At 35.2% G+C, this 10135-nt stretch overlaps 1 non-coding gene across 1 annotated transcript; it reads right to left on the bottom strand.

Annotated features, from left to right (window-relative positions):
• Positions 1–9123: 9123 nt before the first annotated feature.
• Positions 9124–9230, bottom strand: LOC131183644 (small nucleolar RNA R71). The gene has a single exon (XR_009151684.1). It is a non-coding gene; the product is annotated as a small nucleolar RNA R71 (small nucleolar RNA).
• Positions 9231–10135: the final 905 nt, after the last annotated feature.

Consider the following 10135-nt stretch of genomic DNA (forward strand, 5'->3'; position numbering starts at 1 on the left):
GTTATAATTTCATTCACAAAATGGCAACACAATTCGTAATTCACTTCAATTTCCACAAAAACCATTTACAGTGCTTTTCAATCAATAAGTATCCATCAATATCATTCAAACAATTTTTCACAGTTTCAAACCATTCACAATGTTTTTCAATCAATAAGTGTCCACCAAACACATTTCCACAATTTAAAACAATAATATACAAATAGTCATAATTTATTTCAATTGAAAAATTCAAAAGACATAGCCACAGTGCACAAACCTCGATGATCGTTTCCTCGGTCCGACTCGTGTTTCCTTCCTTTTTTGAGTCCTTGTTAATCGAGAAACACAATTTGAAGTGTTTCAAGACTAAATTAAACTGTCTCCATCGATGGTGTTTGGTAAATAATGCACTGAACTCAATTATTCACTTAATCACCTAATATACCGACCCTTGTTGCGTTTTAGGTAAATTAGGTTTTAGTGTCGTTAATATGTCACATTCGATAGGGTTTTAGGTTTGGTAAGTTTTACCAAAGTCATTTCCTTGTTTAGTGCACTTTAATGCAAATTGCTGGATTCCGGGATACTGGTTTGACCTAGCCGGACGGCCTAGTTCCCTCGGTTTTTGGGTTTCGGTCAAAACTACAAACTTGTAGATCTAGGTCTTATTGCACGCGGGGAAAAATTTCAGGTCAATCCGAGTTAAGTAGACCAAGTTATGGTCATTATACTACTGCTGGTCAAATGGTATCAAATTAGGTCATTTTTAGGTCAATTTGGTCAACTTTGGTTCGGCCAGTTTTTGGACCCGAACTTGTGCAAGCTTTTTGACTTGCTTATGGTCATTTCTGGGCTTTGGTGTCTTCATAAGACTTGTAGGAATGGGTCTTAACTATTCATGGTTAAAATTTCAGGTCAATTGGACCTGTTTTGAGTGAGTTATGGCCTAAACACTCACTGCTGCCCAATTGGTCATTTTTCAGGTCCTAATTGCACCTAATCCGAATTGGTCATTTTCTTAGGTCACCTTGCAAGCAGAATTTTGGTATGTTTTCTCAATGAAAGTTGGCACATTTTGTGCCTAGTTTCACCTCCAATTGGTCTCATACCAATTGAGGTTACACATTTAAACTTATTGGCTAAAATGTACACTGCCCTTGGTTACTTTGCTTAACACACATCAATTACACACATTTACCTTGCAATATGTTTACTTCCCTACCAAATCTATTTTGGTACATTACCAAAAACACATTCCCCTTTACATTAACATCATTTTGGGCAGATTACAATTATCCTCAATACACCAATTGACACTCAATTTACAAGTTCTAAGTACAATCACATACACACCTAACCATTACAAATTTTTGCATATACTTTACACAACAAGTTCATATACATATCCATCAATCCTTCTGTGTCAATATTCTGCCAACACTTCCATGAATACATACATTTATTCAAGTGTCCCCAAGCTGCCGAAAATCTTCTTCAACACCAAATTGTCCTACAATTCATCAATTCCCATCCAAGTGCCAAAAATCACCATATAAATATGAAGTAATTCACTAGGTTTATTAAATCATCATAACTAACATAATTCTCATCAAATATATGTACAATTACTTCATCAATACATGATTACATGGCTGCCCAAAAATGGATATCTCAATACTCTTCAAACTTAAAAATTTCCTTCACAAAACCAACACCCATAACATGTATACAAAGTTTATCAAAGAAATCTTCAAAAATGCTAACTTACCTTATGGTTGGAGCTTGTTAAACCTTGCTTAAACTTCTTAAATTTGGTATCAAACTCTTCCTTGTGATGTGTGGACAAACTTTAATGAAGAACCCTAGGTGATTGGAGTTGAAATGGAGGAGTGCATGGAGCTTGATTGAAAAATGGCCATGGAGGATTTTGGGGAGTTTTTCATTCATGGCAAATGGAGGTTTCAATGTTGAAGATGATCTTTTAGTGGAGCAATCTGCCCACTTATGCTTATTTTTAATTCATTTTATGATTCTTAGTGGTCCACTTACTTACTTTAAATCATATAATATGTTGAATTTCCACTTATTCCACATTAAACCCTTCATTTTTGCTATTTACTTTAGGTACCACTAAACTAATTTTTCATTTTATTTTCTAAGTGTAATATTATTTATTTTTAATGGACATTTAGGTCAAAAGACAATTCGGGATGTCAAATGACCATAATGCCCCTGTTCAGGTTGCATTCCCGATTTTTCGGTAATACCGGGTTTTGTCTGTTTTTCGATTTCTCACTTTTCTTTGTACTATTTATTTAATTTTTCTTTGATATTTCTAATGATATTTATTCTTCAACAAGGGTCTATTTAAGTCCCAAAAAATGTTTTCCAGGGTTCCCCGCAGTCCAGGGCTAGTCAACGGTCCACGCCGTGGCTTCCCGGTGCGGTCACCCATCGCTAGGGTTTTCAGCTCGCTTAACTTGGTTACATTTCTTTGCTATGATTTTTCCTTTGTTTTTCTTGTATTTTCTTTTCTTGTATTTCATTATTTATGTCTCCTCATTCATATTGAAGTGTAGTTCTAGGCTTTCTAGCCGTCCGGACAGCACTGGTCACCGGAGCAGTAGAACGCACTACCGAACTTAGGGGTGTTACAATGAATCTTGCCACAAGTCTCACAGGGGCGGGCAGAATGTGAACTCCTGCCGATCACGACTGGACCTAGGGGTCTCGCCCGTAAAATCGCCCCTACCAAATCTTCCACCTCGACCCCTGCTGGGTCCACTAAATTTCTTCTTCTTTCCAAAGGTACCACCAGAACTCAACTCTACTGACTTTTCCCCCTTGTCTTTCTTTGATTTCTCAGCTTTCTGTGATTTTTCTTTTATTGGAGTCGCCTCTGATTCAATCCTTTCTAGCTCAAGTGCTTGAGACATGAGTTCTAAAAAGTTGCTGTGCCTGAATCCCACTACTTGCATTCTCAAACTGGGCTTCAAACAAGTCTCAAATCTCTTGCATCTTGCCTTGCTAGTAGAAAGGAGACTCCCCACATAGTGACTCAAGCGGGAGAACTCCCTCTCATACTCTGCCACTGATCGGTTCCCTTGTCTCAAACTCAAAAATTCTTGGAAATTTTGATCAACATATGCATCTGGGATGTATTTCTATTTGAATTCTCTGATGAAGTCATCCCAGGTCAGCACTGGTGGTTCAGCCAAGCTGTGGGGGATGGTCTTCCACCAATCATATGCATCCCCTTGCAGTAGCGACACAGAATATTCAAACTTCAGTTCATCATGGCATTGCAGCTTCTTAAATACTCTGTCCATTCTTTCAAGCCATTGCTTTGCCTCTAAAGGGTCCACTGTACCCTTAAATTCTGCAGCCCCATACTTCAATAATTTATCATACTGCCTGGCTGGAGGTAGTGGTTGTGCCATAGATGTCTAGGTTAGAGTTTAAGCAGGCATACCCCCAGCCATTTTTTGAAACATCGCAGCCATCTACTGTACGAACTGTGCAGGAAACTGTGGCATTTGCGGGGCTGGTGCTACTGATCCACTAACATTTTGTAAAACTGGGGCTTCCCCTTGTGCCTCAGCTTCAACATATTGCTCAACTAAGCGATCCCCTTCTTCCATTTCAGACTGAAGATAGGGTATCTCCTAAACAAATAAAACATGGAGATTCCCTCCGTTAGTTCATATTCATGATGTAATGCACTATATGTAACAAATATGGGCATTGAGCAGTTGTACTTAACAAGGAAAAGATACAAATTCTCAAGTTAAAACATACTTCAAAAATTTTGCTCTGATACCACTAAAACATGTCACACCTTACCCCTCTGTAAGGCATAATATGATCCCGTAGAATACCTAATGAACTACCGAACTTCACCTACCGATAACTCATTAAGTACCCTACAAGGGATTTTAAATCAATTTTCTTATTTTTGATAAGTGGTGAGCATTTTCTAATGGGTATTTAAAACATTTAATTAAAATTAAAACTAGTTAATATTTTTTGTCCACTTTATTTTTCCATAAATTTTATAAAAATTTTGCCAGAGTTCCGTCTGTATTTTGAGAAAATAATTCTTCAAATAACTGTAAAAAGCACTTCCAATAATTTTTCTCAACCACTACTTCAATTTCATAATCAATCTCAACCAATTTTTCAAGTCTCAAAATTCAACTGTCAACATTTCTCAATTCCCAAAATTTAATAATCATTAAAATAATATCTATCAATCTCATTCAAATTAAAATAAAACATTTTCATTCATTAAAGACAAACAATCTATATATACATCATACTGAAATCTACATTAGGAAAATCCAAACTAAATTTTATTACAACTTTATATAAACTTTGTACAAGCTGCTCAAGACCGAATTAAATGTCCATACATTTATGTGCAATACATACATCAAAAGAAATATTTACAGTCAGGGTATAAATTATACCCGATAACTTCAAACTAATAGATCCTCAATCCTTAACAGCTCAGTCTGCTGCTCCTTTATTCTCTAAATCTGCGACAGCAATAAAAGCTATCGCTGACTACTAGGACTCAGTGGTGTACAACATACTAAAATAATCTTATGCAGAATTTAAATAACATTTATTTAAAAATTTAACTAAACATGAATTATGAGATTTTGATGCAAACAAGTTCATTTCGAAGTATAACAAGTTCATTTCGAAGTATCAAAACACATTTCATAAAACCCACAGTTAGATCATGCCATTTGAAACAAATATAATCTCAATAGCCAGAGGCTAAGGAGAAGTTACTGTTAGTAGTATACCCTAGAGCATATCATTTAGTATGTATCTTGTACATATTTTTATTAATAAAAGGCATTTCCACTTTTCCGTTTACATAATATATTTATGTGTAATAGAAAAGGTCCATTGATATTTTGTTAGAAATATTATTCTTAAGTTGTTAAGAATATGAGTGACAATATTTCTAGCACGAAGTATCATAAATAGGTTCACAATCGAGGATACTTCATAATAAGGACATGACTTATCCAGAAAGATTGTATTCATGTTTGTTCCCAAGTTATTTATATGAGATATAAATAAGATGGAACGGTGAGTCTCATGCCATATAACAAACATGATAGGCACTTATAAACGATAAGTAGGCCGAACCAGTGACACTTATGACAAGCACATGGAGTTTACTCTTGTCAATGTTTTATCATAAATCATATCAGTGCATATAATCTTTAGACCTGAGATAGCACAGTTATCTTGTATATAGGTAGTTTGAGTTTGATCTCGCTTTCATACTTGTACTGTGTATGGGTATATGGGCATGTGTTGGCTCCTACTAGTTATATATGGAGGTAGGTGTTGATCAAGATGGAATCTGTTCCTCTAAGTAAATAGAGATAAAATCCTATGTTCATTTAATTGTTCTTGATGTTTCAAGTTCTGGCCAGACAGATAGATTTATTCGTAAAAGAGTTTCGATGAGAAAATCTTTTAATCAAGAACTGGAATTAAAAGAGAACATAATATTCATAGCAAATGGAGTTTGACATAAACCATGACTCGGCTTGAGTTGGGATTTTGTAATGCAGAGATTCTAGTTCATTGTAACATATGATTTTAGGTTCATTTAAGGTAAACCTTATTACTAATTGGGTAGCCATGGCATGCTATGCTAGGTGTTAACCATGGTCTATGAGGTTCATAAAATGATTTAGAGAAATCATTTATGGTAAGAAAGAGTTCTGATGATATTAAGAGTTGATATCATGTCTCATTGCCAATTAGTGATGAGCCTAGTAAGTCACACACATACATAAGTTATCACCTAATTAAATATGATTTAATTAATTAATTAAAGAGTTTAATTGATTAATTAAATAGGATTGGTTTGCAATTAGTTTGCAAAGTCCCTAGCATGGCTTGAAACCAAATCTAGATTATTGGATGTATAATATAAGTTAAATTTATATTTAAAGTGTTTAAATATGAATTTAATTAATGAGAAATTAATTAATAGAGATTAATTAATTAATTTATATTTGATATAAATTAATTAGAAGAAGAAAAATAATTATTTTGGGTTGAGAACTCAAAATTAAGACACAGGGGCATTTTGGTCATTTTGCAGTGTGACACGTGGCACCATGAGATGGTGACACATGGCATAACACATAAGCTTGCCAAATGTTTTTTAATCATGTAAGATGATTAAAATCAAGATTAAATATAGGTTTGACACTTGGCACAATGTGATTGGGTCACTTAAACCTAGAGCTAATCAAAGGGTGACATGTGGCAAGGGTTTAATGTGTTAACCTAGCTATTTAAGTGTTGTTATGAGAAAATAAAAGACAACCAGCAGCCACACTCCTTGGTCACGCCATTTGCAGCCCTCCCTTTACTCTTCTTCATCTCTCATCAATTCAAAGAGATTAGCCATCAATCTCTTGAATTAAGAACACTAGAAATTGTTTCTAGTGTCCTGTTTACATCTCTAATCTCTTAAAAGGCAGAACTTGAATTTCTAATTAATAGAAAAGGCTTTAGAAGCTGTTCAAGGGCTGCCATAGGTGTTCTTGGTGTGGACAAGCTAGAGGGACAACATCTGGTGTCTTGAAGATAAATCTCAAAGGCGCAGATACGCTGCAGTGCATCAAGAGGTTAGTGTAATCGTTCTTGATTTAATCTAGGGTTCTAAAATTAATCTGATTAATTTTAAAATCTTAAATGGCAAACACAGATCCAAAAACATATTAAAAGAGTTTTAATATGTTGTTTATTGATGCATACATTTTGCATAATCATTTAGGTTTAAATTCATAGCCATTTTATTTGATTATTAGTCACTTTTAGCTAATTTCATTAGTTATTTAGTTAGTTTTTCATAATTGTCAATTTTAGATTAATTTGTAAATTTTACTTTGTTTTGTAGGAAAAATGGTGTTTTTGGAAGGACTGAAGAGAAATTTTGCCACTGAGGAGTGACTTCTACAGCCAAAGATGTCAAAAACAAGTTTTCAAGCTGAAATATGCATTGACCAAACTGTGCATAACTTGCCGCATAAGCTATGCAGATCTGCATAAGGAGAAAGATCACTGTTCCAGAACCAACCGAAATGTGCATAAGGAGACTGCATAGCTTATGCACATTCTCGCCTCCCTTATGCACCTTCACGGAATTGTGCATAACCTATGCACCAAGTCATGCAGTTTCGCATAAGTGACTCAGAACAGTAGCGCATAAGGGACTGCATAACTTATGCAGTCCACTTATGCAGTCCCATAAAGAGTTCATTAATGAGCTGGCAGGAGATTCCCTCAAATAATTCCTCCTAGAACATACCATTTTAGGGCTCCATGTCAGAAAAATGCTATAAATAGTCTCATTATCCCATTTTAGAGGAGAGACAAGGGAGCAGAAAAGGAAAGGAGGGGCTGAGCAGAATTTGAAGAGTCACTTCCACCTTCCACACCATTTTCAACCAAGATTTGTAGATTTCTTTCTTTCCTTACATTTTTCTACATTTCTAGTGTTTAATTTCTTATTTCTTAGCCTAGATTAAAGCTTTATTTCCATTTAAACTCATCATATCTTGTAAGCATTATGGATAGAGAGTAGTTTACTTTTGATTCTGGAGTAAGGGTTGTAATATTTGAGATATTTTGTGGATTTTGATTGGGTAATCCATATTTTGTGGTCTTAATGAGTTTTATTCATTTCTTGTATGCTTAATGACATGCTTAGTGTAGGATCCCATTAAGTGATGTTCTTAATCCATGGTTGAAGCACCGAAAGGAGAAGGCCTTGTGATAGATAATCAAGAAATTAGACTTAATTAACTTAGACCTAGAAATAGGCTAAGGATTAAGAGGATTCACAGATTAATTAAAGAACTTAATGGGTCTTAATTAATTCTAACTCCACGAAAGTAGGATTAGTTTGATTAAGGCACTCTTTGTCTCACTCGAAAGGGAATTCAAAGGATTTAAGAATTAATCTCCTTAAAACCCATAAGTTTCATAAGATTGGATAACCAATTTAAAATCCCAAAATAGCTCGAATATGAAATCCCGAACTCCGGAATCGCCTTTTTACCATTGTTAATTTCTAATCGAATTTAATTGCTTTCCATTTTCAATATTGCCATATTTGAACTTGCTTATTTCAATTTGATGCAATTTTAGTTTAATGCAATACATTGTTGAATAGAATATTGATTTTGCACATATAGATTTCACGCTCCATTACCCATCAATTCATTACTTTAATTTCATAAATACTTCGATTTAGTCAACTTTTATATCAAAAATTCAATCATTAACATGACTCCTCATGGGATCGATATCTTTTCTATACTACTTGTACGGCCCGTGCACTTGCGGTAGGGACGCATCAAGTTTTTGGCGCCGTTGCCGGGGAGTTGTTTGTTTAATATTGAGTTTTTGATTATTTTAGTTGTTTATAGTTTTATCTTTGTTATCTTTTCATTTTGTGTTTGTTTGTTCTTTTTCAGGTATTTTTAACCTTTTATGAGAAGAGCTAGAAGCACAAGTGACACATCCTTACTGTTTAATCCTGAAATTGAAAAGTTTTGTAAGGCCAACAAGAAAGAAACCAGAAGAAGGAAAGAAGCATTGAGAGAAACTGAATTAGAAGCAGACATGGCTGATGAGAGGATTAGAATTGGTGTTGGTAATGCTGGAAATGATCGAAACAACGAAAATGCAGCCCAAGGAGAAGAAGTTGTTAATGCTAATCTGCCTAGGGGAAGTATGATGGATCATGCTTTTCCACGTTTTGATGACTTGAGAGAGAGTATAGCAAGACCAAGGATTGATGCAAATAGTTACAAGATGGATTTTGGAGTTCTTCAAATGATTCAAAATTCTCAATTCGGAGGTCATCCTTCTGAAAATCCACACACACATCTGAAGAAGTTTGCTATGATCTGTGACATGCAAAAACAACCTGGAGTGTCTGATGATGCAGCAAGATTGAAACTATTCTCGTTCTCTTTAAAAGATAGAGCATTGGATTGGCTTGATTCTTTACCTCACAACTCCATTACAAATTGGGAGCAACTCACTGATGCATTTCTTGCACAATATTTTCCACCTGGAAAAACTCAAGAAATGAGGAATCAAATGACAGCTTTCAGACCAAGAGAGGATGAAACTCTATATGAGTCATGGATGAGATGGAAGGAATTAGAGAGATTATGCCCACATCATGCCATTCCGAAATGGATGATAAACCAGAATTTTTACACAAATGTCACTCCTGCAATCAGAGGAATTATTGATGCTCAAACAGGAGGAGAATTTATTATTAAGCATGAAGATGAAGCTTATGAGCTATTGGAGAAAATTGCAAAGAATACCCATCTTTGGAGTAGTCCAAGAGGACCAGCTCAAACTCAAAAGAGGCAAGCTGCTGGAATGTATGATCTTGACCCATTCAACATGATTAATGCAAAATTTGATGCACTTACTAATGTTTTGGCTAAGAAGATGGAAGACTTGAGTATGTTGGTTAGTTCAACATCATCAGCTGGAAGTTCACAACAAGTGGCTTACGCAGAGGAAACTACCAGCTGTGGAGTAGACTATGGAGAACAAGCAGCATATGTTGGTAATTATGAAAACAAACAAATGGGGAATTCTTATTCTCAAACTTACAATCCAAATTGGAGGAGTCATCCCAACTTTTCATGGGGAAATCAGCAAAATCAAGTTCAAAATTAGAATTTTCAACCACAATAGCAGAGTCAAGTTCCATATCAGTAAAATAGGCAACCACTGCCTAATTTTCAGCAGAAAAATATGAACCCTCCACCAAAACAGCAAGAACGAAATTCCACCACTGAAGCTTTATTGCAACAGATTCTTGCTAACCAAAATAAGCATGATGAGGAGATGAGAGAGATGAAAGCAAGGCTGGAACAGATGCAAACACATAACAGAATGCTGGAAAACCAGATTGCACAACAAGCATCTTCCTCAAGTGCTAAATCTTTTGGAAAACTGCCAAGTCAACCAGAAAACCCAAGAGAGCAATGTCAAGCTATTACTTTAAGAAGTGGGAGAGTTGTAAATAATGATGGGAGTGAAAAACACGAGAAGAGTGAAAATGGTGAGAAGA

Source organism: Hevea brasiliensis, chromosome 9 (assembly GCF_030052815.1).
Source record: "Hevea brasiliensis isolate MT/VB/25A 57/8 chromosome 9, ASM3005281v1, whole genome shotgun sequence".
Lineage (NCBI taxonomy): Eukaryota > Viridiplantae > Streptophyta > Magnoliopsida > Malpighiales > Euphorbiaceae > Hevea > Hevea brasiliensis.